We start from the raw sequence: 25,588 nt of genomic DNA, 5'->3' as shown, positions 1-25,588 counted from the left end.
TAAACACTATTACAAGATACAAAGAAGGACACTACATAACAATCAAGGGTTCAATCCAAGAATAATATATACCAATTGTAAATACTTATACACCCAATATAGGAGCACCTGAGTACATAAGCCAAATGCTAACAGCCAGAAAAGGGGAAATTGACAATAACACAAACATAGTAGGGGGCTTTAACTCCCCACTTTCACCAATGGGCAGATTATCCAAAATGAAAATAAATAAGGAAACACAAGCATTAAAGGACACATTCGTCCAGATGCACTTAATTGATATTTAAAGGACATTCCAAACAAAAACAACAGAATACACATTTTTCTCAAGTGCTCATGGAACATTCTCCAGGATAGATCATATATTGGGTCACAAATCAAGCCTTGGTAAATTTAAGAAAATTGAAATCATATCAAGTACCTTTTCTGGCCACAATGCTATGAGACTAGATATCAATTACAGGAAAAGATCTGTAAAAAATACAAACACATGGAGCCAAAAAAATACACTACTAAATAACTAAGATATCAGTGAATAAATCAAAGAGGAAATCAAGAAGTACCTAGAAACAAATAACAAAGAAAATAGGATGACCCAAAATCAATGGGATGCCCCAGAAGCAGTTCTAAGAGGGAAGTTTATAGCAATTACAATCCTACCTCAAGAAGCAAGAAATATTTCAAATGAACAACCTAACCTTCCACCTAAAGCACGTAGAGAAAGAAGAAGAACAATAACACCACCAACAACAACAAAAAAACCAGAGTTAGTAAAGAAATCATAAAGATCAGATCAGAAAAAAATAAAAAGGAAATGAAGAAAACAATAGCAAAGATCAATAAAACCAAAAGCTGATTCTTTGAGAAGGTAGACAAAACTGATAAAACATTAGCTACATTCATCAAGAAAAAATGGGAGAAGACTCAAATCAATAGAATTAGAAATGAAAAAGGAGAAGTAACAACTGACACTGCAGAAATACAAAGGATCATGAGAGACTACTACAAGCAACTATATGCCAATAAAATGGAAAACCTGGAAGAAATAGACAAATTCTTAGAAAAGTACAAGCCTCCAAGACTGAACCAGGAAGAAATAGAAAATATGAACAGGCCAACAAAAGCACTGAAATTGAAACTGTGATTAAAAATCTTCCAACTAACAGAATCCCAGGACCAGATGGATTCAAAGGTGAATTCTATCAAACATTTAGAGAAGTGCTAACACCTATCCTTCTCCAACTCTTCCAAAATATAGTAGAGTGAGGAACACTCCCAAACTCATCTACAAGGTCACCATCACCCTAATACCAAAACCAGACAAAGATGTCACAGAAAAAGAAAACTACAGATCAATATCACTGATGAAATAGATGCAAAAATCCTCAATAAACTACTAGCAAAAAGAATCCAACAGCACATTAAAAGGATCATACACCATGATCAAGTTGGGTTTATCCCAGGAGTGCAAGGATTCTTCAATATATGCAAGTAAATCTATGTGATACACCATATTAACAAACTGAAGGATAAAAACCATATGATAATCTCAATAGAGGCAAGAAAAGTTTTTGACAAAATTCAGCAACATTTATGATTAAAAACTATCCAGAAAGTGGGCATAGAGGGAACCTACCTCAACATAATAAAGATCATATATGACAAACCCACAGCCAATGTCGCTCTCAATGGTGAAAAATTGAAACCATTTCCTCTAAGATTAGGAAAAAGACAAGGTGACTCACTCTCACCACTATTATCCAACATAGTTTTGGAAGTTTTAGTGACAGCAATCAGAGAAGAAAAAGAAACCAAAGGAATCCAAATCGGAAAAGAAGTAAAACTCTCACTGTTTGCAGATGACATGACACTATACATAGAAAATCATAAAGGTGCTACCAGAAAACTACTAGAGCAAATTAATGCATTTGGTAAATTAGCAGGATACAAAATTAATGAACAGAAATCTCTTGCATTCCTATACACTAACGACAAGAAATCTGAAAGAGAAATTAAAGAAACACTCCTATTTACCATTACAACAAAAAGAATAAAATACCTAGGAATAAACCTACCTAAGGAGTCAAAAGACCTGTAAGCAGAAAACTATAAGACAGTGATCAATGAAATTAAAGGTGATACAAACAGATGGAGAGATATACCATGTTCTTCCATTGGAAGAATCAACACTGTAAAAATGACTATACTACCCAGGGCAATCTACAGATTCAATGCAATCCCTATCAAACTACAAATGACATTTTCCACAGAACTAGAACAAAAAATTTCACAATGTGTATGGAAACACAAAAGACCCCAAATAGCCAAAGTAATCTTGAGAAAGAAAAATGGAACTGGAGGAATAGGCTCCCTGGCTTCAGACTATACTACAAAGCTACATTAACCAAGACAGTATGATCCTGGCACAGAAACAGAAATATAGATCACTGGAAAAGTATAGAAAGCTCAGAGACAAACCCACACATGGATGATCACCTTAAATTTGACAAAGGAGGTAAGAATATACAATGGAGAAAAGACAGCCTCTTCAACAAGTGGTGCTGGGAAAACTGGACAGCTACATGTGAAAGAATGAAATTAGAACACTTCCTGGCACCATACACAAAAATGTACTCAAAATGGATTAAAGGCCTAAATGTAAGGCCAGACACTGTAAAACTCTTAGAGGAAAACATACCCAGAACACTTTGTGACATAAATCACAGCAAGATCCTTTTTGACCCCTCCTAGAGAAATGGAAATAAAAACAAAAATAAATAAATGGTACGTAATGAGACCTAAAATCTTTGCACAGTAAAGGAAACCATAAACAAGACGAAAATACAGCTCTCGGAATTGGAAAAAAAATATTTGCAAATAAAGAAACTGACAAAGGATTAATCTCCAAAATATACAAGCAGCTCATGCAGCTCAATATCAATAAAAACCCAACCCAAACCAAACATAGGCAGAAGACCTAAATAGACATTTCTCCAAAGAAGATATACATATTGCCATCAAACAGATGAGAGGATGCTCAACAACACTAATCATTAGAGAAATGCAAATCAAAACTACAATGCGGTATCACCTCACACAATTCAGAATTGCTATCATCAAAAAATCTACAAACAATAAATGTTGGAGAGGGTGTGGAGAAAAAGGAACCCTCTTGCACTCTTAGTCGGAATGTAAATTGATACAGCCACCATGGAGAACAGTATGGAGGTTCCTTAAAAAACTAAAAATAGAACTACCATTTGACCTAGCAATTCCACTACTGGGTATATACCCTGAGATAACAATAATTCAAAAAGAGACAGGTACCACAGTGTTCATTGCAGCACTGTTTACAATAACGAGGACATGAAAACAACCTAAATGTCCATAGACAAGTGAATGGATAAAGAAGATGTGACACATATATACAATGGAATATTACTCAGCCATAAAAAGAAACGAAATTGAATTATTTGTTGTTAGGTGGATGTACCTATAGTCTGTCATATAGAGTGAAGTTGGTCAGAAAGAGAGAAATAAATTCCGTATGTTAACACATGTATATATGGAATCCAAAAAAAAAAAAGTTTCTGACAAATCTAGGCACCGGACAGAAATAAAGACACAGATGTAGAGAATGCACTTGAGTACACAGGGAAGACAAAGTGTATGCTGGGATGAAGTGAGAGAGTAGCATTGACATATATACACTACCAAATGTAAAATAGATAGCTAGTGGGAAGCAGCTACATAGCTCAGGGAGATCATCTTTGTGCTTTGTGACCACCTAGAGGGGTGGGATAGGGAGTGTGGGAGGGAGACTCAAGAGGGAGGGTATATGGGGATATCTCTCTCTCTCTCTCTCTCTCTCTCTCTCTCTCTCTCTCTCTCTCTCTATATATATATATATATATATATATATATATATATATATACATATAGCTGATTCACTCTCTTATACAGCAGCAAGTAACACAACATTATAAAGCAATTATACCCCAATAAAGATGTAAAAAGAACACAAAATATGAGTTGGGAGAGTAAAAAATGTAGATCTTTTATAATGTGTTTGAACTTAAAAGAGTACCAATTTAAAACAAGTGGATATAATTATGTGTCAACATATATGGACTCCATGGCAACCACAAATCAGGAACACACAATGGATACACAAAAACAAAAATAAATGAACTCAAGCATACCATTAAGGAAAATCATCAAGCCACAAGGAAAGAAACAAAAATAAGAATTAAACAAGGAAGAACTACAAAATGAACCCTAATGCAAGTAATAAAATGGCAATAAGGCATACCTGTCAATAATTACTTTAAATTTCAGTGGCCTAAATGCATCAATCAAAAGACATAGGGTGGCTGATTGGATAAAAGAAAACACCAGGACAATCTCTATGCTGCCTACAAGAGAAGCAGTTCAGAAGTAAAGACACACACAGACTGAAAGTGATGCGATGGAAAATGATATTTCATGCAAATGGAAATGACTAGGAAGTGGAGTTAGCAATACTCATTTCAGACAAAATAGACTTTAACCCAAAGAAATATAGTGAAAGACAAAGAAGGGCATTATACCATGATAAGGAGATTAGTACAAGAAGAGAATATCACAATTGTTAACACATATGTACCCAATACAGGAGCACCTAAATATACAAAGTAAATACTAAGAGACATTAAAGGATAAACTGACAATAGTACAATAATATTAGGGGACTTTAACACCTCACTTCCATCAGTGGACAGATCATCCACACAGAAGATCAATATGGCCACAGTGACCTTAAATGACACTATAGACTAGTTGGACTTAATAGAGAGCTACAGTACATTCTATCCAAACACAGCAGAATACATATTCTTTTCCAGTACACATGGACCATTCTCCAGTATAGATCACATGCTAGACCATAAAACAAGCCTCAACGAATTTAATAGGACAGAAATTATATCAAGCATATTTTCTGAGCACAAAAGGATGAAACTGGAAAACACCTGCATAAAGAAAAATGAAAAAACAAACGAACACATGGATACTGAACAACATGCTAGTTAAAAACCAATGGGTCAATGAAGAAATCAAAGAAGAAATCAGAAAATACCAGGAGACAAATGAAAATGGAAACACAACATTCCTAAATCTCTGGGATGCAGCAAAAGCTCTTCTAAGAGGGAAATTTATAGCAATACAGGCTTTAATCAAGAAAGAGGAAAAATCTCAGATAAAGAACCTAACCTACCACCTGAAAGAATTAGAAAAATTATGACAAAGAAAGATCAAAGTCATCAGAAGGAAAGAAATAATCAAGATCATAGAGGAGTTAAATAAAATAGAGAGTAAATAATAGAAAAGAGCAATGAAACCAAAAGACAGTTTTTTGAAAAGATAATCAAAATAGATTAAACCTTTACCCAGGTTCACCAGGAAGAAATGAGAGAACCCAAATTAACAAAATAAGAAATAAAAGAGGAAAAATAATTAACAATACCACAGAGATACAAAAAATCACAAGTGAATACTATGAACAGTTATATGCCAGCAAATTGGACAACTTAGAAAAAATGGAAAAATTCTAGAAACATACAACATGCCAAGACTGAATCACGAGAAAACAGACAATTTGAACAGTCAAATTACTAGTAGTGAAATTGAATTTTTAATAAAAAATACTCCTAACAAACAAAAGTCATGACCGGACAGCTTCACAAGGGAATTCTACCAAATATAGAAAGGAGAGATAATATCTTTCTCAAATTATTCCAAAAAATTTAAGAGGATGAAACACTCCTAAATTCATTATATGAAGCTACCATTACCCTGATACTAAAACAAACAAAAACACTACAATAAAAGAGAACTACAAGCCAATATCTTTGATTAATATAGAGGCAAAAATTATCAACAAAATATTTGCAAACTGAATTCAACAACATATAAAAATGGTCACAAAACATGATCCATGTTGGATTTATTCATGGGACTCAAGGATGTTTCAACGTTCACAAATCAATCAATGTGACACAGTAACAAAAGGAAGGATAAAAATCACATTAGCAGATGCAGAAAATGCATTTGACAAAATTCAACATCCATTCATGATACAAACTCTCATCAAAGTGGTTATACAGGGAACGTATCTCAACACAATAAAGGCCATTTATGAAAACTCACAGCTAACATCATTGTCAATGGTGAAAAGCTGAAATCCTTTCCTCCATATTCAGAAACAAGACAAGGTGAGAAGTAGTATTCTCACCACTTCTTTTTAACATAGTATTGGAAGTCCTAGCTACAGCAATCAGACAAGAAAAAGAAATAAAAGGCATCCAAATTGGACGTGAAGAAGTAAAACTGTTATTATTTGAAGATGGCAGTATACTATACGTAGAAAACAATGAAGTCTCCACCGTAAAACACTAGAATTAATAAATAAATTCAGTGGACTTGCAGGATACAAGATTAATATACAGAAATCTGTGGCTTTTCTATACACTAATAATGAACTATCAGGAAGAGAGAATGTAAAAAAAAAATCCCATTTAAAATCACATCTAAAAGAATAAAATATCTATGAATAAACTTAACCAAATAGGTGAAAGGCCTATACTCTGAAAACTATAAAATACTGATGAAAGAATTCGAGGATGATACAAAGAAATGGAAAGGTATCCTATGCTATTACTTTGGAATAATTAACATTTTTAAAATGGCCCTACTACCCAAAGCAACCTACAGATTTAACGAAGTCCCTGTCAAAATACCCATGATATTTTTCACAGAACTAGAACAAATAATCCTAAATTTCATATGGAACCACAAAAGACCATGAATTTACCAAAATAATCTTGAGAAAAAGAACAAAGCTGGAGGTATCACCCTCCCTGACTTCGGACTATACTACAAAGCTACAGTAATCAAAAAAGCATGGTACTGGCACAAAAATACACACAAAGATCAATGGAACAGGATAGGAAGCCCAGAAATAAACCATGCACTTATGGTCAATTCATATATGACAAAGGAGCTAAGGAAATAAAATGGAGAAAACACAGTCACTTCAACAAGTGGTGCTGAGAAAACTGGACAGCTACATGTAAAACAATGATATTAAAACATTTACTCACATCAAACACAAAAATAAACTCAAAATTGATTAAAGACCTAAATGTAAGACCTGAAACTATAAAATTCCTAGAAGAAAACATAGGAGGAACAGTCTTTGAAATAAATTGGAGAAATATTTTTTTGGATCTGTCCCCTAAGGCAAAAGAAATAAAAGCAAAAATAAACAAAGGAGACCTAGTTAAAATTAAAAGCTTTTACACAGCAAAGGGAACCATCAACAAAATGAAAAAACCTATGGGACAGGAGAAAATATTTACAAATAATATGTCCAACAAGTTTTAATATCCAAAATACATAAACAGTTCATACAACTTAATACATTTTATTATATATTTATTAGTTTTTTTTCATATTTCTTAAACCAATATTTGTCTCAACAGAAAGCCAGGAAACTTTTCTGTAATATCTAATACTTTCCTCAGATTTCAGGGATGAAAAGTATGTGGTGTATTTATATCCATTGATATGGTTTTCAAAACTACGCTGAGAATGCTATCTTTTCATTTTCTCATTAAGGTATACTTTTTAAAAAATTATTTGTTTTATATATTGGCTGCATTGGGTCCTCATTGCTGCATGCAGGCTTTCTCTAGTTGTGGATAGCAGGGGCTACTCTGTTGCGGTGTGTGGGCTTCTCAGAGCACAGGTTCAGTAGTTGTGGCACACGGGCTTAGGTGCTCCATGGCATGTGGGATCTTCCTGGACCAGGGATCAAACCCCTGCTCCCTGCATTGCCAGGCAGATTCTTAACCACTGCACCACCTGGGAAGTCCCTCATTAAGGTATACTTTCATCTATCAATCTATAATTACCATTTTATAAATATGATTCAAGTCATAAATTACTTTCTTCTTTTTCTAGATAAAGAAAACTACAATTCCAAATTAGGAAAATGACAATTTTTAAACTGCAAAAAATAAACTTTTAAAATGAGGATAAACTTTTTTTTTAACCAACTTTGTGATTTTTTTATTGATGGACGACAACTTTAGACTCTAGGTATCACTAGCTGTGTAGAATTAGAGACGTAGCATCATAGAGGAGCAGGCAGCAGAATTAAACAGCAGACATAGGGCAATGTCAATCTTCATTATTTTGCCCATTTTTCATTATGTGTACACAGAAGCATGAATGCAATTTGAAATCTCTTAATGGCAATAAAGTTACAATCACTCATCTATATTGCTAACATCTTAGCTCCAATATTTCACTTGCAATGTGCACATAAGCAGCTTCTCATCACACAATTGTTAGTCAATTTTTTCCTATTAGGAAACAGCAACTTAATTTTTGTGTTTATTTATCTTTTGAAGTAAAAACTATTTCTTCTCAGATAATAGCTCATTTTTATCATTTATCAAAAAATTAAATGGTGGGGGAGGAAAGTGTGATGTATTAAAAAATTTACTTTTTAAGGAAAGATAAAATTCATTTCAACAAATTTAAAAGTGTTGTTACTGGTGCAGGATCTATTCTACTGTACAGTTAGATGGAGAATCGGCATTATTTCAGAAATATGTTTTTTTTTTCCCGTACAATTTCTTTTTTTTTTTTTCATCTTTACTGGAGTACAATTGCTTTACAATGGTGTGTTAGTTTCTGCTTTATAACAAAGTGAATCAGTTATACATATACATATGTTCCCATATCTCTTCCCTCTTGCGACTCCCTCCCTCCCACCCTCCCTATCCCACCCCTCCAGGTGGTCACAAAGCACCAAGTTGATCTCCCTGTGCTATGCAGCTGCTTCCCACTATCTATTTTACGTTTGGTAGTGTATATATGTCCATGTCACTCTCTCACTTTGTCATAGCTTACCCTCCCCCCCCCATATCAAGTCCATTCTCTAGTAGGTCTGTGTCTTTATCCCGGTTGTACCCCTAGGTTCTTCATGACATTTTTTTTTCTTAGATTCCATATATATGTGTTAGCATACGGTATTTGTCTTTCTCTTTCTGACTTACTTCTCTCTGTATGACAGACGCTAGGCCCATCCACCTCATTACAAATAACTCAATTTCATTTCTTTTTATGGCTGAGTAATATCCCATTGTATATATGTGCCACATCTTCTTTATTCACTCATCTGTCAGTGGACACTTAGATTGCTTTCATGTTCTGGCTAATGTAAATAGTGCTGCAATGAACACTGTGGTACATGTCTCTTTTTGAATTATGGTTTTCTCAGGGTATATGCCCAGTAGTGGGATTGCTGGGTCATATGGTAGTTCTATTTTTAGTTTTTTAAGGAACCTCCATACTGTTCTCCATAGTGGCTGTATCAATTTACATTCCCACCAAGAGTGCAAGAGGGTTCCCTTTTCTCCACACCCTCTCCAGCATTTATTGTTTGTAGATGTTTAATGATGGTGATTTTGACCACTGTGAGCTGATACCTCTTTGTGGTTTTGATTTGCATTTCTCTAATGATTAGTGATGTTGAACATCCTTTCATATGTGAACTCAAAATGGATTAAAGACCTAAATGTAAGGCCAGACACTGTGAAACTCTTAGAGGAAAACATAGGCAGAACACTCTATGACATAAATCACAGCAAGATCCTTTTGGACCCACCTCCTAGAGAAATGGAAATAAAAACAAAAATAAACAAATGAGACCTAATGAAACTTCAAAGCTTTTGCACAGCAAAAGAAAGCATAAACAAGACGAAAAGACAACCCTCAGAATGGGAAAAAATATTTGCAAATGAAGCAACTGACAAAGGATTAATCTCCAATATATACAAGCAGCTCATGTAGCTCTATATTAAAAAAACAACCCAGTCCAAAACTGGGTGGAAGACCTAAATAGACATTTCTCCAAAGAAGATATACAGATCGTGTATTTTGTTAAGTCAAGTGACAATCTATTTCAATCAAATGATTTTGATTTGGAAATTAGAAGTTAACATAAACTATGTTGTGCACAAACTCCAAGGTGTCTCCTTTCATTCTAGCCCATTTTTGCAACAGGGAGAAAGAGTTTCTCTCTAAAGAGTCATTGAAGATAGGAGGGAAGTCGGTGAGACTTGGTGCTCAATAAGTAGTGTTGGGCACAGACAGTGACAGCTACAGCAGGTCCACATGGCAGTAATACAAGAAGTAGGCTGTGCACTCAGTAGTGGGCTCCAACACTTGGTATTGGTTAATCACCTTGACCATCTGGTCGTTGATGTGCAGCCAGCCGTTCAGACCAATCTGGAAGACATCCATGTTGTAGTGGCCACCAGTGTTGCTGCTGCTGTGGTGGTAGACCACTGCAAATAGCCTATAGGCTCTGTGACATTTAAAATTCTTATTTTTTAACCCCTGGAGAAAGCAGTTCTTTATTAATTTCCAAGTCTACAGGATATCCAATATTTTTTATAAGCTTCTGACTTCCACCAGTCTTCTCGTAAAGAAACCATTTCAGGTACAACACGTGAAAAAGAGGGAGTTTTTCCAGAGTAACTCTTCAACTGATCTCAACCTCTTGTTTGTTTTTGGTGGTATAACCCTGGACAGATTCTCTTGTCACCAAGCTTTCCAATGCATCCTGGATGGTGCATATCTTGTCCAACTGGATATCCAGCTGCAACGTGAAGAACGGCTGCAGGGTGACAGACACTTCTGAACTCTGCTGGTAAACCACAGACCTGATGTGTTCACCAAAAATGCCAGTGATTGGGGTCTGGACAAAATCCGCCTGGTGAATGAACAAGGTCTTATTTCAGGGGTCAACTTGCTCCCATTAGTCCTCATTTCATTTGCCTGGTTCTTCCTGCTTGTCTTTGTTCACTGAGTGGCTTTTGGGTCCATTGGAAATAGTAAGTTTTTCATTATTTGCTGAGAGAAGTTTCTTTAGGTTCAGCATTTCCTCATAAAATCCATTTAGAATGAAGCCTAAGTACTCCTCAGCATCTTTTTGGTGACCCTTTTCAGAAAGGCTCGACTTGATAACTGTCAGGAGTCTATAAGTATACGTTGGTTCAAAGGCAGCTCCAGGGCGGATATCCCTCATGATCCCCAAGAGCTTGTCTGGGTTTTGGAGGCACTGGCATATTAGTAAACTTATTCATTAGCCGAACAAAGCTATCTATCATGGGTGTGGATATACAAGGCCTCTGCACTTTTGAATGCAGAGGAATGAACTTCATCAGGTGATACATCAGAGGGCAAGCAACCAATGCTTGGAGTGTAGCATTAATGTAGCCCCAGTTTCCTTTATTGATCAGCCCGCGGGGTTGCAATGACACTGGTTTATGAATCAAGGTTATGTTCTCCAGTAACTCTGCAATCTTTATGGCTACAGGATCCTCTGAAACTGGAACCAGCCCTTCCTTGACTTCAGCCTGCTTTTCAGAGACCAGGGTAGAAGTGGCAGGAGGGGAATACTTAGTTTCCATGGAAACCACAGACAAGGAGGGAGAGGGGAGGGGAGGGGGTAGGAGGAAGAGGGCTTAGAATCCTGAAAAAGACTGGCCCACGATTTTGCAGGCCAACTGGTGGGAGCAGGGCCTACCACAGAGGCCCGGGCATCTGCAGGAGGGGAGGTGCTCTTAGTTTTCTCAGGGTCCATGTCCGAGCTTGCACAGTGTGCAACTCCACCCTGTTGGCAGCTGTGCCCTCAACCAAGGATTCAAGTATTTGTGCATTGGCACCTCCAAGGTTCTCAGTAGTATCAGTCCCAACCTAAGGCTGAGCCACAGCTGTCCTCAAAAGGTTGTCCATGGCAGCCTCTGTGTGGTAGCAAGATTATTCAATGTCAGCCCCATGGCAGGCAGCCCTCATGCTGCCCCTGCAGTCCTGGACCTGCTGATGAAGGCTCTAGGAAAGAACCACTAGGCACAGCATCACTGCTGAAGTCCGTGGCATCCTGGGGGCTGCCACAAGTTCTGGGTGTCCCTGACAGGGACACATCACCCATCAACTTTGCATCCTCTGCGCTTACACTGTTCTGGACTCTGGGATTGACATGGCCATTGACCAGGGCTTCTGTGGAAGTATACACTCGCTGCCATCTTTCAAGTAACTCTACCCAGGTGGACTTTTTTTGTTTTTGTTTTCTTTTTACGCTCCCTTTGTCCAAGACCACCCAAGATGCCATCATTTTCTAAAACTTCCACCTCCACGTTAGTGCTGCCATCCAGAGCAAGGGCAGAGCCTGGGTACTGGTAGTTGGTGGAGCTACAGTTCACTTCTGTATCTATGTCATCAGGGATCTTTTGGAAAGCTGTGCAAATAAGGATAAATTCAGGGGCCTAAGGATTCAATGTGCTTGAAATACTGTATGTAGTTGGGAGTTCTTGGCAAAGTGTCAGTGGGTTCAGTTACTTCATTAACACCAAATTCAATTCTCTAATAGTCTTCTCCATTAGGTAGTTCATCAGCAGCTTGTGCACCAGGCAGAAGTGCTCCACTACATAGATGATGCTCAACGGAAGAGCAAGGAGTCACAAAGAACTAATGGAATTCATCAGAGCTAAAATCTCCAAAAATATACTGTGGGTTGCGGAGGGCCATGGAGGCCTGTTTCAATGAGCCTCGGTGCTCGACTGACTCCTCACGCTGCTTCCCTTCTAAATCAAATTTTTATTTGTATATATTCTCACTAAATTGTTATAGAACAAAAGAAACATTTGCATGCAATAAGTGTTTATGGAATAAATAAAGAGGGGGAAGAGGATGGAAAATCATTAAAGGAAGACAAGTGGAAATCAAGGATGTTCACAAGGGAGTAGAGTTCTATAATTTTATAGACACAAAAGAACTAAGGTACATTTTATTCCACCCATTCATTTTGAAATAAGCACCGAGTCTCTAGATGTTAACATTTCCCTTTTTTCAATGCATCCTCTATATTAAATACTTGTTCAAAAGACAAAAGTATAATTCTGTCCTTGAGACTGAAAAACAACAACAACAAAAACAACAGCAGCAGCAGCAGCACACTCTCCCATGGAAATAAGCTCTTTTCCATTTGAAAGAACTTAATATTATGATCCTCAATAATGAAAGGAATCTGCATTGTATATTGCAGTAAAAATAACAAACCTGTAATGAAGATCTTCAACCAGAAATCACGGAAACTGGACAGTTTACTGTCTGCTCTTAATTTTTTTAGTCAGGATTTTTATTTTAATTGAGAAAGGAAGTCTGTATGCCTGGGTTTCTATTGGCCTCAATCATAATTTCCAATTGTATCTATTCACAGATGACTACATATTGTCCTCTATATGAATAGAAGGAAAGATGTCTGCTGTCCCTTGACATACTATTCATTACAGTGAAAAGTAAATAAGAACTATTTCATCTTCAGAGTATTTTTCTATGACATTAAAATTGAAACAATATTAAAGTCACATTACAGATCTTTATTACATTAAAGACCTGTAATAGAAGATATACAGTAATAACACATTTTTGCTTTACTCTAATGCAGTAATAATGGTGTCAAGTTAAATAAAAATATTCACTAAAATAAACATTTGAGTTACAAACTTAAGAGTTTGCAAATATTACTAGAAGCAAATGAAATAAATTTCAAGGTCTTAAATTGTGAAGGAAAGGCTGTGAGTTTAATTGTACTCCATAGTAGTATGAATTTCCTCTTTCCCTTAGGACTGTAAGGGGAAATCAGTAAATTGATGGGTAATCCAAATCAAAGTTCATCAAAACTCAGGGCCTTTGTTACATGTACAGCAAGGACTACTAAAATCATATACCATAATTTACCTGTGTGATTAGTGGTACAGAAATTGTGTACCTGGCCATACAGGGAAAGGTCAAAATACATGCTGTAACAAAGTTGGTGGTGCTTCTAGGTAAAACAGGTAAACACATACCACCCTTTCTCTCTCACACAACACAGTGATATCTAGACAGAATGCATGATGTAGCTTTTTGAGAATTCTGAATAGTATATTAGCAGGAGGATAGATTAAGAACATCAGAATTCAAAGTACTACTGATCTGGTAGTAGGATTGCACAATTTCCCCTCCAGTATCTTCTAGCTTGAACTCAACATAGCCTGAAACATATAAATGGGCACTGGTGCAGACAGAGAGGGAAATAGGAGAAGCCCTCTGCCTCTGGCTTAAGGAGCAGGAAAGGGAAGTCCTACCATTCAGAGATACTGGAAATCCTTGATTTTTTCTTTTGTTTTTTGTTTCTTTGTTTTCCTTTCTCCAATCCCTCATGTCCTAGCTCTCATACTGTAGTGTGGAACCAAGAGTACAGGAAGTTCCCCTTCTGATCAGAGGAGATCTGGTACCAAGAACTTGGGACCAAGCCCATTGATTTTTTTTTTATTTCTGACTCCCCACCACAAGAAAATGAACACAGACACAGGAATGGAAGTGCCCAATAAGGTGAAGTAACCAAGTCTCAAATATCTGTCCAAAGGTCTGAAAAGAGGAGACCCAAAGAACTTGAAATCACAGGAGAAGTCAAGAAGAGGGAGGTACTCAAGACACTGAGCCTATAAAATAGTTTATGAAATCCTGGTATCAAGTCTGAACTGTGTGTGCATGGGGATCTGATCTTATTCTGCATACCAAAGACTTTGAGAAATAAACTAAATGAAACTACTGCCAAGCACCAGAATGCCCTAGGTAATGCACACAAATGATAGATTTGAAAATCACTGCACAGACTTTTAACAACAATTACATTGAAAGCACAACACACACAGTGTGGATGAGAAGTTGTGGCCTGAACATAAAAAGGTCGTTTCCTTGATAAAACAAAATAACATTCTGCACAGGCAACATTCTGCATAGGCTTTAAATAAGTCCTAAAATCTAACATAATATTCAAAATATATAGAATAAATTCTAAAGTTATTAGATACACAAGAACAAGGAAAGACTGAGCTTGCATGGAAGAAATAATCAATAAGAGATGAATTCTAGAACAGTGATGTTAGGAGCTCTGCAGAACTGCTCCCAGGGGAAAAACATAATTGATAAGAATTATTTGAAACCAAAAATTTTAAGTCTGTTAGAAATAGCTCCAATTAAATACAGCAAAAGGAGAAACATTTATCCCCCCCAAAATATATAAAATCCCAATAAGAACAGCAAAAGTCAGTGACACTTGAGTCAGGAAAACCTCTCTCCCTTCCCTCTGCTTCAATTCAGCAGGACAGGAGCTGCACTATGAGCAGGTGTGACCAAAAACCCAAGGTCGTCTCTTCCCCCAGATCCCAGTTAAGGGCTATGATATCTCTGAGGATGGAAAGACATTTTTCAACCTCCTCAGTTCCATGTTACAAAAGCTCTATTACATTCTGAGTGTTCTAGGTCTCTCTTCCTCCACCTAGCCACAATTTACAAGGCAGAAGCTCTAACAAGGTGCAGCAGAACAGAAACAGTGCAGCCCAGATCACTTTTGTCCTAGCTCATTCAAAGGACGAAGGTTCTATCTTGGGAAAGGCAAGCGAAGAAGAGCAGAAGTTACTGCCATGTGAAGCAGGGGTGTCATTCTGAGAGAAGTAAGCTCCTCCCTGTACCCAAATCCAGAGAAATGGTGCACAATTGTTAACTGGAGAGACAGAGGTGAGCCATAATAACAGAAAACTAAGAAGCTCTTCCCAAGGGAACTGACTTTATTTGGTAGAGTTTTGGAAAGTTCAAACTTCATGGTGTTGTTGAATATAATGGATATTTTAGATGTAAGCAATAAAGAGGAGGCTAATAACTCCATGAGAACAACCAGTTAAACCACAGGCCAGCTAGCTGACAAGAGAAAACCAGGGAAAGAAACAAGTAAGAAGATCCCTCCTGGGGTCAGAACAAACCTCAAAGAATAGCTTATAAAATCAACCCCTGCAAAGTAGCCAGAATATAATTGGGTCAGACTATATGTAGTATTTATACTCCCAATGCATTGTCAAAAATAAGAGAAAAATGAGCTGGTTATGACTCAGGGCTAAGGGCTGAATGAGATATCAACAGAGGCAAACAGCTTGACAGAGATATCAGAGAAAGTGACAGTCAAAGAGAACCATGATAAAACCTTGTCATCCCATAGTGACTGTATTTATGCTAAAGGCTGTGCCCTCTGAAGAGGAATAAAATAGACATTTTAAAAATGTTACTAGTAATAGAGAGGGACATTTTATAATAATAATGGTCAATAAATCACAAAGATGTAATGATTATAGATATATGTGCACCTACAAACAGAGCTCCAAAATGCATAGTGCAAAGCCTGAAATAATAAATGTAAAAATAGATAATTCAGATCATAGTTGGAGACTTCGGTAATCCACTTACAATAACAGATAGAACAACTAGGTAGTAGGTCAACAAGGAAATACAAGATTTGAACAATACTACAAAGCAAGTAGACCTAAATGACATCTATAGAATACTACACCCCAAACCAGCAGAAAACATTCTCCTGAAGTACATAGAACATTCTACAGGATAGACCATATGCTAGGCAGTAAAACAAACATCAGTAAATTTAAAAGAATTGAAAACATGCAAGTTTTATTTTCTGAACACAGTAGAATTAAATTAGAAATAAATAAAATTAAGGGGACTTCCTAGGTGGTGCAGTGGTTAAGAACCTGCCTGCCAATGCAGGGAACATGGGTTCGAGCCCTGGTCTGGGAAGATCCCACATGCCACGGAGCAACAAAGCCCATGTGTCACAACTACTGGGCCTGTGTGCTACAACTACTGAAGCCCACGCACCTAGAGCCCATGCTCCACAACAAGAGAAGCCACCACAGTAAGAAGCCCCTGCACTGCAACGTAGAGTAGCCCCCACTTGCTGCAGCTAGAGAAAGCCCGTGCCCAGCAACGAAAACCCAACACAGCCAGAAAGAAAGAAAGAAAGAAAGAAAGAAAGAAAGAAAGAAAGAAAGAAAGAAAGAAAGAAAGAAAGAAAGAAAGAAAGAAAGAAAGAAAGAAAGGAAGGAAGGAAGGAAGGAAGGAAGGAAGGAAGGAAGGAAGGAAGAAAGAAAGAAGGAAATTTTTAAATAAATAAATTAAATAAATAAATAAAATGAAGATGTTTGGGGAATTCACAAATATGAGGTAACTAAAAAACATGTTCCTAAGTTACCAATGGTTGAAACACAAGATCACAAGGGAAATTAGAAAGTCGTTTGAGATGAATGAAATGAAGACACAACATACCAAAACTTATTGAATGTAGCTAAAAAAGTACTTAAAGGGAAATTTGTAGATGTAAATGACTATATTGAATATGAAGATGGAAATACACTCCATGTTCATGGATTAGAAGACTTAATATTGTTAAGATGGCAATACACCCCAAAGCAATCTATAGATTCAATGCAACCCCTATCAATATGACAACAGCTCTTTTTTTTTTTCTGCAGAAATGGAAAATACAATCCTAAAATTCATATGGAATTGCAAAGGGCTCCAAATAGAAAAAAAACAATCTTGAAAACAATAACAAAGTTGAAGAACTCAAACTTACCAATTTCAAAACTTACTACAGCATTGTAGTAATCAAGACAGTGTGGTACTTCCTTAAGAATAAATACCTAGATCAACGGAATAGAATTGAGAATCCAGAAATAACCCCCACATCTATGATCACAAGGGTGAAGAGACCATTCAGTGGGGAAAGAATAGTATGTTCAACAAATAATGCTAGTACAACAGGAGCTAACTCTAAAACTTTTAGAAGAAATTATAAAGGTAAACCTTGATGATCTTGGATTTGCCAACAGTTTCATAGATATGACACTGAAAGCACAAGGAACAAAAGGAAAATCTACATAAATTGGAATTTACTAAGTTAAACATTTTTGTGTATCAAACACTATCAAAAGAGTGGAAAGACAACCCACTGAAAAGGAGAAAATATTTACAAATCATATATCTGATATGATTCTAGTATCCAGAATATGTAAATATTCTTACAACCAAAAAGCAGACAAACAAATAATGGGCAAAGGAGCTGAGTAGACATTTCTCCAAAAAAGATATACTAACAGCCAAATAGGACATGAAGATACTCAATGTCATTAGTCATTAGTGAAATGCAACTCAAAACCACAAAGAGGTACCACTACACACCCATGAGGATGACCATATGGAAAAAAAAAAGTAAGTATTGGGGAGGATGTGGAGAAATTAGAACACATATACATTGCTGGTAGGATTGTAAGATGGTGCAATCACTGTGGAAAAAAGTTTGGTGGTTCTTGGAAAAGTTAAACATAGAATTACCATCTGAGCAAGGAATTCCACTCCTAGGTCTATACCATAATTGAAAACAGGTCTTAAAGCAAAAACCTGTACACTAATGTTCAGAACAGCACTATTCACAGTAGTGAAAAGATGGAAATAACCCAAATGTCCATCAACTGATAAATGGATAAACAAAATGTGGTATATCTATAAAAATAATAAAAAATAGAAAATAATAGACATAGAAAATAATAACTATTGATACATGCTACACCATGGATGAACCTTGAAAACATTATGCTAGTGAAAGAAGCCAGATGCAAACGGCCACATATTGTATGATTCTTTTCACATAAAATATCCAGTACAGGCAAATCCACAGAGAAAGAAAGCAGAATAGTGGCTGCCAGGGGCTGGGAGAGGGAGTATGAAAAGTGACTGCTTAATGAGTAAGGTATCACTTTGGGATGATGAAAAAATTCTTGAGCAACATAGTGTTTGTACAATGCTGTGGCTGTACATAATGTTCCTGAATTGTACACTTTATAATGGTTAAAATGGTAAAATTTTTTTGCCTTTAAAAAATTATTTTCATTTACTTGGATCCCTCAAAAGCTTTAACTAAAATATTAATTTTGTTAACCCAATGTAGACCCATCCCTACATCCACAAATTCACCAAATTAGAAAAGAATGGCTAGGTCCCATGATTGAGCATAAACACTGCAATGGTATTAACCCAAGTTTTTAGTAGGCTTTTTCTCGCCTTCATACACTAATTTTCTACTTCTGGGTTTATGGTATTATGATAAGTGTGCTGGTTTTTATAATCTTAACTTGTACTTAGCAGTAGATATATATAAATTATAAATTCAAATAAAAATAGAAAAGTTGAATCTTTGAGGTAGAGAATAAAAGGGAACATGGACAGTTCCTCCTTCTAAACTTTATGTTATGTGTATTTTTCCACACAAAAAGTCTCAAAACAACAACCTTCTACCTTATGAAACCAGAAATAAAAGGAGAGAACACTCAACCCAAAGCAAGTAAAAGAAAGAAAATGGTAAAGTTTATAGCGGAAATAAGTGAAATAGAGAATAGAAATCAATAAATAAACTCAAGGAAACCAGAAGTTGTTTCTTTGAAAGATCAACAAAATTGACAAACTGTTAGATAGACAGACAAAAAGAGAGAGAAGATTCAATTGACTTAAATCAGAAATAAAAAAGAAGACATTACTAAAGACCTTACAGAAATAAAAAAGATTATAAGCCTAGGTGCAATGGACAAAATCCTAGAAACAGAAACAAACTATCAAAATTGACTCAAGAAGAAATAGAAAATGTGAGTAAATTGAATGCCAAAATCAAAGATATCACAAGAAAACTATAAAACAATTTATCCTATGAATCTACATGCAAAAATCCTCAACGAAATACTAGCAAACAAAATTCAGCTACATATAAAAAGCAATATACACCATGGCCAATTGAGATTTATCTGAATAATTCAAGAATGGCTTAACATAGAAAATCAATTAATGTAATATACCATATTAATAGAATAAAGGGTCCAAACCATATTATCATATCAATAGAAGCAAAAAAATTTGACAAAATACAACACTCTTTCTTAGTAAAAAACTACTCCACAACTGGGAATAAAGGGAACTTCACCTGATAAAGGGCATATACAAAATCTCACAGAACATCATAATTAATGCTTTGCCCCTAAGATCATGAAAAAGAAAAGGATGCCTGCTATTGCCACCTCTGTTGAAAAGTGTACTGGAGGTTCAAGTTATAGGAATTAGTGAAGTAAATAAAATAAAAAGCTATGAGATTGGAAAGGAAGACATAAAACTATCTCTACTCATGTATCACATGATATTGTATATAGAAAATCTTAAGGAATTCAATTTTAAAAGCTATTGAATTAATAAAGTAGATCAACAAGGTTGTAGAATACAAAATCATTATATAAAATAATTGTATTTCTATAAACACCTAAAAATAACACAATGAAATTGAAATGACTATTAATTTACATAATATCAAAAGAAATACAATATTTAGGAATAAATTTAACAAAAGAAGTGAAAAATGAATACTCTGAAAATTAAAACACAACTCATTAATTAAAAGGCAAATAGCCCAATTAAAAAATAGGCAAAAGGATCTGAATCAACCCTTCTCTAATGAATTATATACAAATAGCCAATAAACACATGAAAATATGTTTAGTATCAGTATCCATCAGGGGAATGTAAGTTAAAACCATAATGAAAGATGTTGAATATACAGACTTACAGCTTACTAGAACAGAGGCCTAGAAAAAGAATTTTACTATTAGAGCCAATACCAAGGCAGAAAACTTAAACTGTAATTGCCAAAGGCTCAAAGTAGACAAGCTTGAGAGTTAAAAATGCCAGGGAGGGCCAGTCTTAGAGGGTCCCCCATAATTTTAGGTGTTTTACCTCCAGGAGATCTACCAGGTCCTCATAGTGAAGATCAGAGAAAAATCCCCTAGTACTTTTGGCTAGAAGAGGGGGAATGTAGCCATTTTTAAATATACCCAGAGCATTCTGTTCTTCTAATGAAAAATGACCTCAGGGAGACTATATTACCAGAACCCAACTGACTGGAGTTTTACTGGAAACTAACTGACCTGGAGAAGGGAAAAATCTAACTCTAGATACCTCTGACAGATCTCCATGTCTAGACAATATTTAAGAAGTAGGCTCTAGGGAAACCCATGGTCCACAGGAGAAAAAAACAAGGAAAATAGAGACAATTTTAGCTTCTTACACCTACAGAGATAGCAAACATTAAACACAGGCTAGCAACCACCCAGATAAAAATAAAACCTCACACTAAAAGGCCTATTTATCTAAATTCCTTTATCCAGTACATCTTGTCCAGCTTGCAACAAAACATCACAAGAGGGCTTCCCTGGTGGTGCAGTGGTTGAGAGTCTGCCTGCTGAAGCAGGGGACATGGGTTCATGCCCCGGTATGGGAGGATCCCACATGATGCGGAGCGGCTGGGCCCGTGAGCCATAGCTGCTGAGCCTGCATGTCCGGAGCCTGTGCTCTGCAATGGGAGAGGTCACAGCAGTGAGAGGCCTGCGTAATACAAGAAAAAAATAAAATCACAAGACACAATAAAAGACAAAACAAAACCAAAAACAAACAAACAAAAAACAGTTTAAACAGACAGAGCAAACATCAGAACCAGACTCAGATATGGCAGAGATTTAACAATTATCAGACTGAGAATTAAAAATAACCATGATTCATATGCTAAGGATACTAATAGACAAAGTAGACAACATGCAACAAAAGGTGAACTGATGTTGGCAAAGAGATGGGAACTCAAGAAACATGCAAAATGAAATGCTAGAAAGTTTTTAAAAACTGCAACAAAATGATGTATGCCTTTGATATGATCATCTATAGACTGGAAACAAAGAAGAAAGAATAAGTGAACATGAAGAAAGGTCAATATGGACTTTGAAAACTTAAAATCAAAGAGAAAAAAGAATGAAGAAGATGGAACAAAATATCAAAGAACTGTGGGAAAACTACAAGTGTTGTAACATATGTTTCATGGAAATATCAGAAAGAGAAGAAAGAAAGACAGAGAGAGAAGACATATTTAAAGTAATAATGAAATTATTATTGTAGACACCAAATTATAGATCCAGGGAGCTCAGAAAACAAGAAGCACTATATATATATATATATATATATGTGTGTGTGTGTGTGTGTGTGTGTGTGTGTGTGTGTGTGTATACACACACACACACAGAGTTGACCTTTGAAGAACATGGGTTTGAACTGCACAGGTACACTTATATGTGGACTTTTTTCAATAAATACTGCAGTACTACATGATCTGTTGTTGGTTGAATCCATTGATGCAGAAACAGGGATACAGAAAGCTGACTATAAAGTTTTATCCATATTTTCAAATATGTGTGGGGAGTCATACCCATAACCCCCACGCTGTTCAAGGGTCAACTGTATGTATAACTATAACTAGGCATATCTTATTCAAACTAGAGAAAATCAAAAACAAATAGAAAATCATAAATTAAAGAAGTAGGTGGATAAAGCCATACTTATAGAGGAGCAAGGACAAGAGTTATATAGGCTTTTTCTCCAAAAACCAGCAAGCAAGAAGACAGTGAAGTGTAATTTTTAAAGTGTTGAAAGAAAAGAAAAACACCAACCAATAATTCTTTACTCCATGGCATTATCCTTCAAAAGTAAAGGAGAAATAAAGATTTGTTAGACAAACAAAAATTGAGGGGATTTTTTACTAGTAGACTAGCCATGCAGAAAATGTTAAAAGAAGTTCTTCAGAAAGAAGGAGAATGGTATATATCTAAAATCTGGAACTATATAAAGAAAGGAAGAGCATTAGACAAGGAATAAATGAAGGTAAAATGAAATCTTTTATTTTCTTCATTTTTAATTGATTTAGCAGTTAGCAGTATGTTCAAAATAGTAATACCAATGATGCACTTGGCAACTTATAACATACGGATAGGCAAAAATGAATGATGGCAATATTGTAAGGGAGAGAAGAGAGGAATTGGGAATATTCTGTTATAAGGTAATTGCACTAACTGTAAAATTTTGGATGTAGTATTATTTGAGAATGGACTTGGATTAGTCATAAATGTATATTGCAAACTCTAGGGCAACCACAAAAAATAGCAAAATAAGAATATAATTGGAATGCTAAAAGAGAAGATAAAATGGATTCATGTACAATGCTCAGTTAAAATCAGAGGCAGAAAAAGAGTAGGAATCAAAAGCAGACACAAAAAACAAGGACAGTGAATAGAAAAAAGCTACAAAAAAAGAAAAAAGCTACAAATACAATAGGTATTAATCCCACTATATCAATAATCACTTTAAATGTCAATGGTCTAAATATACCAATTAAAAGGCAGAGACTATCAGAGTGTATTAAAAACACCTAATTATATGTTATTCATAAGAAACCAACTTTAAATTTAAAGACACATATAGCTTTAATATAAAGGGATGGAAAAAGACATATCACGCTAATACCAATCAAAAGAAAGCCAAAGTTTTCTTAACTTCAGACAAAACAGACTTCAGAGCAAGGAAAATTCTTAGGAATAAAGAAGGCACTGCATGATGATAAAGGGGTCAATTCTCCATGGAAGTCTTAATTCTTAAGGTGAATGTGCCTAAAAACAAAGCATCAACATACATGACACAAAAGCTAATAGAACTTCAAGTAGAAAAAAACTAATCCACTCTTATAGTTGGAGATTTCAACACCCATCTATCAGTAATTGACAGATCCAGCAGGCAGAAAATCAGTAAGGACAGAGTTGAACTGAATAGCACCATCAATCAACTAGATCTAGTTTACATTTACAAATTCTTCATTCAACAACAGAAGAATACACATTCTTCTCAAATTACTTTGAACATTCTCCAAGACTGACCACATTCTGGTCCATAAAACATGCTGTTACAAATTTAAAGGACTAAAAATCATACAAAGTATGCTCTCAGATCCCAATGAAAATACACTAGAAATTATAATAGAAAGATACTTGGAAAGCAGCCGCATATAGACATTAAATAGCATACTTTTACATAACACGTGGATCAAAAAGAATTTCAAGATAAATTTAAAGTATTTTGAACTGAATGAAAATGAAAATACAATTTATCAAAATCTGTGAAGTGTGATGACTGCAGGACTTAGAGGGAAATCTATGAAATTGTATTAGTAATTACAAAAGAGAAAGACATAAAATGAATTATTCAAGCTTTCATCTTAGGAAACTAAAAAAAGGAAAATCAAATTAAATCCAAAGAAAGCAGAATAAAAGTAATAATAAAATTACAGCAAAAATCAGTGAAATTGAAAACAGAAAATCAATGAAACCAAAACCCGATTATTGGAAAAGGTCTATTAAATTTATGAAACTTCTAACCTGCCTAACTAAGAAAAAAATGAGATAATTAAATTACTAATATCATAAATGAAAGAGGGGCCATTATTACTGATCCTATAAACATTAAAAACTAATAAAGAAATATTGAAAATTACTATGTTTGCAAATTTGATAACATAAGTGAAATGGAAAACTTCCTAGAAAGACACAAATTACTGAAAGCAAAAAAAGTGAAAATAAACAAATGGGACTACATCAAGCTTAAAAGGTTTTCCACAGCAAAGATAACCATCAACTAAATGAAAAGGCAATCTACTGAATGGGGAAGCTATTTGCCAATGATATATTTGATATGGGGTTAATAACAAAAATAAATAGAAAACACACAACTAAATATCAAAAATAAAAACATTAAAAAACAGGATTTTAAAATGGGCAAAGGACCCAAATAGACATTTCTCTGAAGAAGACATACAAATGGCCAACAGACACATGAAAAGATGCTCAACATCACTAATCATTAAAGAAACACAAATCAAAACCATGAGCTATCACTTCACACCTGTCAGAATAGCTATTGTCAAAAATACAACAAATAATAAGTTGGCAAGGATGTATAGAAAAGGGAACCTTCGTGAACCATCAGTGGGAATGTAAATTCGTGCAGCCACTATGGAAAACAGTATGGACATTCTTCAAAAAATTAAAAATAGGTCTTCCTACAAGGCAGCAATACCACTTCTGGGTATTTACCCAAAGAAAACAGAAACACTTATTTGAAAAAATACATGTACCATTATGTTAATTGCAGCATTATTTACAAGAGCCAAGATATGGAAGCAACCTAAGCCTAGATATGGAAGGTAACCTATGATTAGCAACATAATCAATAGATTAATGGATAAAGAAGATATAGTATATTATTCAATGGAATATTACTCAGCCATAAAATGGAATGAAATCTTGCTATTAGTGACAACACAGGTGGATCTAGTGGGTATTATGCTAAGTGAAATAAGTCAGAAAGAAAAAGACAAAATCTGTATTTCACTCATATGTGGAATCTAAAAAACACAAAACAAATGAACAAATATAACAAAACGGAACAGACTCATAAATACAGAAAACAGACTGGTGGTTGCCAGGGGGAGGGAAGTGGAGGGTTGGATGAAATAGGGGAAGGCGATTAAGAGGTACATACTGGAGTTATAAAATAAGTCACAGGGATGTTATATACAACATAAGGAATATAGTCAGTAATACTGGAATAATTTTGTATGGTTACTCAACTTATCATGGTCATCATTTTGTAACGTAGTTAAATGTCAAAACATTATGTT

General features: G+C 35.4%; 1 protein-coding gene and 1 pseudogene across 2 annotated transcripts in view; both read right to left on the bottom strand.

The window, feature by feature from the left end:
* DACH2 (dachshund family transcription factor 2) overlaps positions 1-25,588 on the bottom strand; it is a gene marked incomplete at both ends in the record, with an annotated part of 640,183 nt that overhangs the window by 291,215 nt on the left and 323,380 nt on the right. The window lies entirely within an intron of this gene.
* LOC309839853 (ubiquitin carboxyl-terminal hydrolase 10-like) lies at positions 10,210-12,642 on the bottom strand (annotated as a pseudogene). Its single transcript has one exon. The product of its transcript is annotated as a ubiquitin carboxyl-terminal hydrolase 10-like (transcript).

The sequence above is a fragment of the Grampus griseus genome, assembly GCF_964374135.1.
Source record: "Grampus griseus genome assembly, chromosome: X".
NCBI lineage: Eukaryota > Metazoa > Chordata > Mammalia > Artiodactyla > Delphinidae > Grampus > Grampus griseus.
This window is presented reverse-complemented; position numbering and strand designations above follow the sequence as displayed.